The sequence below is a fragment of the Octopus bimaculoides genome, chromosome 4 (genome assembly GCF_001194135.2).
Source record: "Octopus bimaculoides isolate UCB-OBI-ISO-001 chromosome 4, ASM119413v2, whole genome shotgun sequence".
In the NCBI taxonomy this organism is placed as follows: Eukaryota; Metazoa; Mollusca; class Cephalopoda; order Octopoda; family Octopodidae; genus Octopus; species Octopus bimaculoides.
In genome coordinates, this window is record NC_068984.1 from 67,246,001 (window position 1) to 67,253,639 (window position 7,639).

Below are 7,639 nucleotides of genomic sequence, written 5' to 3' on the forward strand. Positions count from 1 at the left end.
GTGTGTGTGTGTGTGTGTGTGTGTGTGTGTGTGTGTGTGTGTGTGTGTGCGTGTGTGTGTGTGTTTGAAGGTGCATAGCTTAGTAGTTAAAGTATTGCACTCACGATTGAGAGATTGTGGGTTCGATTTCCATACCGGGCGTTGCGGTCATTTCAGCATCTGACATCTGCCACCCGCTGCACTTGTACAGGTAATGTTGATCTGATGGAGGGAGTGAGTTTATATCTACACAGACATTTGATCACAATAAACAAATCATCTGTGTGGTTGTTCGGTGAGAAATTGTTTTATATAAGATAAGGTAGAAAATGATAAAATAATGTTATCATGAAGAACATTTTAGTACCGGTTTTAGTACCGATATATACATATCACCTCATATATGTATATACATACACACACATACATGTAAGTTCTCTGGCTAGACTGTATTTTACAGAATCGATTTCCAGCAAAGAAATATCAGATATTCTATATACTAAACGCATATATTTACATATGGCTTGTAATTTGGCATAGAATTAAAATATGAATGTTTTGGGTATTAATATAACAATGTATTTTAAATGTAAAATAATATGCAAAATCAGCAATATTAATTAATTTATATACCATAGTATTTTGGAACAATATATATTGCTCTCTTAAATTTACAAATTACTTGAAAATATTAAGCTGAATGGTACACAAATAGATCACTGTACAAACCAATTTGTGACTCTTAGTTAGGTCGTTGTACTTCTTAGTTCACATCCTGTGGGCTTAGCTTTCTGTTTCACTGAGCCATGATCAGAAAATAATATCGATTTATTCTACTGAGCTATTAGGCTGAGTAAAAAGTAAGCAACGTATTTCAATAATGCGGAAATTTCATTCATCAAAGTACCATTGCATTCAACACATTTTTGCCAACGAGTGACAAGTTTGTTTATTCCGGTAACATATAAATCTGGAGTTCTGGGGTTGATGAACTCTTTCAACGCACTTTCAGCATAGGTTTGGTTTTTGAACTCCTTCTCTCGCAGGAAACCATCAAGGTGCTTGGAAGAGTGGTAGTCGGTAGGAGAAAGGTGTGGGGAAGAACTTCATAACCAAGTTCCCTGAACTTCTGGAGCGTCATTAGTGAAACGTGTTGTCGAACATTGTCATGATGACTGATTAGTCCTCTTCTGTTGATCAGTCTGGGGCAGAGGAGTAGTAGTTTTCCCTTCATTTTGGCAATTTCATGGCAATATGTTTCTGCAGCAATAGATTTTCCAGGTCTTAAGAAGTTATAGTGGATGAGTCCAGCAGTACATCACCAAACAGTCACCATAACCTTCTTTTGGAAGAGCTCGGGTTTAGGGAAGGTTTCCGGTGCTTCAATTTGGTACATCCACTGCGAAGAAAATTTTTCATTATTGTACAGAATTCACTTTTCATCACAAGTTACAATACGGTGAAGAAGTGACGAGCAAATTTCATATCTGCGCATTTTCTAATTTTCATTCAAATCGTGTGATACCCATTTGTCGAGCATTTTTTTGATTCTCCGATCGCATGCAAATAGTTGCAGGCAGTTTTCTGGCTAACTTGAAGTTGTTTTGGCAGTTGTTGAGTAGTTTTACGTGGATCTTTCTCAATGAAGGTCTTTAATTGACCGTTATCGATGTTAAATGGCAGTCCACTATGCTCACGATGTTCAAGGCTCAGGTCTCCACTGTGAAATCGTTTAAATCAATTTCGAGCTAACCACTCACTGGTCATTTCCTCACCAGACGTTTCGTTGATATCGTGAGCCGTTTCAGCTGCCTTACATCGTTTTTGAAGTTGAATAGCGAAATAGCTCGAATATCATTTCAGATGATTGTAACAACGGTGAATAAAATATCAATTTTAATTTGTCTGTATTATCAGACAATTGCAAAAAAATGTTTAAAAGAATTCAAAACTTTGCAAAAATGTGGTACAAATTCTTCATGGTTCAAAACGTTACTTAATTTTTACTCAACCTGATACTTCCTCGGACTTCTAATTTGTTGCCTCAATATGAAAAATCAATATTAATTGGAAAATTAGGCGGCACGCTGTCAAATTCGGTAAAGAGCCAAAAGAAACCACTGAGTCACATTTCGTACCGAATTCTACGAGTTTTGTAAAAGAAAAAAAAAAAAGTAATAAAGAAAAATACAGGGCTCAGTGTATTGTGCGTCTACAAGTCTAGAATCTTCAGGGAATTGATCCAATGGACTATTTTTATACTTTTTAAAAGGGGTAACTGTTTTCAGGCAATATTCATTGCCACAACATGTCCTATTTTTCAGCATTGAGATTAAAGTATATCTTGTATATTTTCCTTGTTTCAGTCATGAGACTGTTGCCATACTGGGGCACAATCTTGAAAAATTTTAGTCGAACGAATCGACCCCAGCACTTATTTTTATTTCAAGCCTGGTACTTATTTTATCGGTTTCTTATTGTCGAATTGCTAGTTTATGCGCACGTAAACACATCAAGACCGGTTGCACATAGATATATTTAGAACGGGCTCCTTTCAGTTTCCCTCTACCAAATCCACTTCTTGGGTGCTACGTAGCGAGACTGAACTTGGAATAATGTGGTTGAGAAATAAAACTTCTTACTACACAACCACGCCTGCGCCCAAAACACACACACACACACACACACACACACACACACACACACACACGCACACACACATTCCACGGACCTTTATACAAACACTTCTCTACAGAGTTCGGTCATTAGTCGGCTCGGTGCTATAATAGAAATCGCACAGTGTGTCGTGCAGCAGGACAGGACTCGAAGTGCTCGAATGCAAAGCTAGCTCTTCTCTACTTGTGCAGTCATGCCTGCTCAGTACATGTTAAATTTATACTTGACATGGAATAAAGGGAAGTAATCGAAATACTGGAATAAAAGTATGAATTTATTTTATTTCAGAGAACATTTAGTTTTGGAACCACCAATAGGGCAAAGTAAATATTAGCGGTTTCTCTCAGAAACACTTCTCATGTCTAATACAGAATTTATGAATTTTGAATGCTAAGCAATATGAATAGAGATATAAACTAAAATTACATTAACATCACTCTATAAACATCTAGGCACGTAGCAACAGAAATACTTCCCTTCGAGTCAATAGGAGAAATTTTAAATCTTCGTTGGGGGTGCAATCGCACTACTACTTCAACAGAAGAAGAACACGTGATAATGTGGTCCTAGATACCCAAAAGAAATGGTTGGTTATAAATTTGTTGTGCGGAGGAGGCTCATCGATTACATCGACCCAACAGCTAATCTGTTATTTTATAGACCCGTCCCCCCAAAAAGAAAGTCGAATGGGGAAGAATTAGATCTCAGAACAGAGATAACGACCCAAAGTTTTTGTCTGGCGTGCTTGCGTTATTGCCAGCTCGTTGCCATAGCAATGAAAAAAATGTAAATTTAATTAATTAAATGTTGACAATATTATTCTCCTAACGATTTTTATGTCCCAATAGAGAAAAGCTAGGACAAGATGAATACGAATTAGAATAAATATAAAGTATTCTCTTTACAACTGTTTATAGTAATTACCCTCTAGTAATGCTGTATTGCAACAAGAAAAATTTGCTTTTTATTACAATGACGCATCTTATTCTCTAGAAAATCGAAAGCACACATGTTTTCGGTAAGAAGAAGGAAATGTAATCGACTACGTAATGATTACGATGACAATTCTATTTATCTACTTTATTTTCAGAAATACGTCAATTCATTTATTAGGAATGATATTAAATACCAACGAGTGAACGGGAATTAAAATAAAAATATAAAAAGAACAAAGCATGAATTAAGTAGTTTATAGATAAAGATGGTAAAGTAGACAACTTTCATTTCAGCATCACACCAAATCCATCCACATATTTGCATTTGTATGATAGTTAATATAATAATTCTCCTAAACAATTATATTAGCTGCAGCGCTTTGTGTAAAGACATTAAGGAAATTTTACATACAATATAACAGTATCGATATCGGAAACTTCAAGTTAATGAAAGTGAATTAAAATAATATCAAATAAATTGTATTCCATTATCTAAGTTAATTCCCGAACGTTATTAAAATATTACATAAAAGAAGAACATCACAGATAATGTTTCTTTTTAAATAAAAAATAATTATATATTTCGAATATATTTAAAATTTAAAGCATTTTTGGTGTGCTAAAAAAAAAACAGTATGAAACCGATAAGAAAATAATATAGTGGACTAATAACATTTTCATAGATACAGTTAGTAGTTATATAAAGATGCTTGCTTGGTTTAAGTTTTGTGCCGCTACCAGCATCACCATCAATTTAAAAAACTGGCACTCTGTCGGTTACGATCTCAATAGTTCCAGTCGATCCGGTCAAAGAAAAGGCTGCTCGTGAAATTAGCGTGCAAGTGGTCGAGCACTCCAATGACATACAGACACTTAACGTAGTTCTCAGGGAGATTCAGTGTGACATAGAATGTGATAAGACTGGCTCTTCGAATTACAAGTATTACTCATTTTCATCAGCTGGGTGAACTGGAACAACTTGAAATAAATTGTCTTGCTCAAAGACACAACGTGCCGCCGGGAATTAAACTCATGACCTTACGATCATAAACCAAATCCCAGACAGCTAAGCCATGCGCCTTCACAATCACCAACAAGAACATGAGTATGAGCCAACAAGCCAATACCTAGGCGGTTGCTCGATCGTTTAGGAATCATAAGTCCGTCTCATTAAACTCTCATTCTATCATCTTTAGATAGGAAGGATACACACACAGACAGAAAAGGGTAAAGGCCCGTTTTCCGGATTCTGTGGCGATATATATATTCTACACTGGACAGGATGACGATCCGTTGCAGGATTACTCATTATTGCCATCTTATTGAACTGGAGCAATGTGAAATAGAAATGTTTTGCTCAAGAGCATAATGCATCGCCCGGTCCAGGAATCGAAATTACAATCTTACAACCATGATTCCAATACTCTAACCACTAAGTCATGTACACACAAACACAAATACACACACACGCACACATACACACGTGTATGTGTGTGTGTGTGTGTGCACGCGTGCGTAGATAAACACAGGTTTCTTATTTTGAAATAAAATATTCCGTATAGCATTTTATCTATCTATGGCTGAGCACAGACAGGCGGACCTTTAACATAGTTCTCTGGAAGATTCAGCCTGACACAGAATGTGACAAACCTGGCCTTTTGAAATACAGGTACTACTCATTTTCACCAGCTGAGTGGGCTAGAGCAACGTGAAATAAAGTGTGTTGGTCAAGGACACAGCTATCTATCTTATCTATCTTGCTTATCTATGTATGTATGTATGTATGTATGTATGTATGTATCTTTCTATCTACCTGTTTGTCTGTCTGTAATTTCAATCGGTCTCTTTTTGCCGAAATAAACCAACACCAGTTGCCAAGCAGTGGTGAGGGTCAAACACAACACAACATAAATACACATACGCACACACACACACACACACACACACACACACACACACACACACACACACACACACACACACACACACACACACACACACACACACACACACACGATGTCGAGGTCCACATGTTTGCTCAATTAAGGCAACAAAAAGAAACACATCGCCAATAGCATTATTACCGTTACCACTTCCACACTGAAATGGACTTAACATGAATGAGAGCTTATACTTTTCTTAGATAAAATCAAAGCATTTTGTGCATAAGTGGAGGACCACTTTAAATGAGTGTCTAAATGTTCATCCTAAGTTAGAGGGCGTGTTAGAGAGAGAGAGAGAGAGAGAGATAGAGAGAGAGAGAGAGAGAGAGAGAGAGAGAGATGTGGCAAGAGAAAGAGAGAGAAAAGTGTAAAAAGAGCAAGGGTGAAAAGTGTGAGACAGAAGAAGAGCGGAGAAGAAAGAGAAGAAAGGAAACGAAAGGAACAATGACAAAGAAAGAAAGATACCAATTTTGTTCTAATGTCATTAAAGGTGATCCGTAGAGTTGAAGGAGACGTTAAGATAAAAGAAGTTTTGTTACAATGGAATTTCTCTGTGTCTGGCAGATTAAAGAAAGTCGCCAGAAAACCAAAACTAGATCAATTACACTAGCTATTTCTGAGATTTAATAGTCTTCACTTAAAATCTGTTTGCACTTGATTTCGCATTTTCCCACTTTACTTAATCTGATACTTTGCTCGCTTATATTTTATCCTTAATATTGTAGGTCACAATACATATCAATAATAGGAACATAAAAGAAGTCTAATAGACTGACGATTAGCTTCAACCAGATTTGTGAAAAGCCATTTCAAATTGTCCATCGTAAGCAGGCAGAAAAAGGAACAAATTCAAACGGAATCTGTTGTGCTTAATCAAAAGGAATCTGTGATGCTTCATCAAGGGAAATCGTACGGAAAATAGGCGGAAAACCCCTCAAAAGAATGATCTCTTAGTTCTAATTACGAAAAGAAATTAGTAAATAAAATAACTTACCTTATATTAAGATAAAATATATCCACATATATTCCGAAATCACAAAATGTTAATATATCCTGAAAATCAAAGAAAATACAAATTAGAAAAGGAGAGTTTAACTATGAAGATATAAACTACCTCATTAGAAAGACAGTAAAAAGAATGAAAACTTACATATAAGTAACGTGAAAAAATTATTTTCCTGAAATAAGAAAATTTGGAAAGGCAGAAAAATCATATTTCCATTTGTACTTTAAACAGCTGGCATAACTCCAACTATTGTGTCTACGAGAATAACATAATTGTATCCGTTGGATAAAAGAATTTTAAGGTATTTCTTCAAAGAAAATTAATGAATTCGGTAGGAGTAGAAGGCTCAGTGAACGTGCATTGCTTTTGCAAGCTGGGAAAATATTTTTCGACTTTCATATTAATGTATATAAATTTAAGTTTGCATAATTTAAAACGAATATGAAATGGTTTTTAAAAATGTTATTTCATTATTATTAATTGTTTCTAATTTAGGTACATGGCCAACAACTTTGAAGGGAGCATATATTAGTTGACACCATCTACCTCAATGTTGAAATTGTACTTGTTTTATCGACTTCGGAGGAAAAAGGGCAACGTAAACGATGGCGATATTTGGCTCGATTGGAAAAATATTGGAAGAAATGTCGCAAAGTGTTTCTTCTATGACCTATCGTTTCTGCTAGGCTGCAACCTTCTCAAAGCCTATAGTTTAAGCACAAGATGAGTTTATGAGGAGGGAATAAGGGATAACAATGACCCCAGCGTTCAAGTGATGCTTGCTTTAACAACCCCGAAAAGTTGAAAGGTGAAGCAGACCTTGGTAGGCTAAGGAAAAAAACAAAGAAATCCGGTTTTTCTTGAACCAAACAGGTTCACACCAACGGAGCAACAAAAGAGAGAATGGAATGAATTGCTATCGAGGAACTCTGAATTCTGAACATAAGTGTTCTATGCTTAGGTCATTTAATAAATTCAGTCGTCTATTTCCAATGTTAGCGAGGTCGACTATTTTCTTTGTTATACATGTGGTTTGCCGATACACACACACACACACACACACACACATATATATATATATATATATATATATATATATA

General features: G+C 35.8%; 1 long non-coding RNA gene across 1 annotated transcript in view; it reads right to left on the reverse strand.

Annotated features, from left to right (window-relative positions):
* Positions 1-7,639, reverse strand: part of LOC128247594 (uncharacterized) — a 133,351-nt gene that overhangs the window by 108,556 nt on the left and 17,156 nt on the right. Inside the window, exon 2 of the long non-coding RNA XR_008263935.1 lies at positions 6,528-6,586. This is a non-coding gene — a long non-coding RNA (uncharacterized LOC128247594). The remainder of the gene's footprint in view (positions 1-6,527; positions 6,587-7,639) is intronic.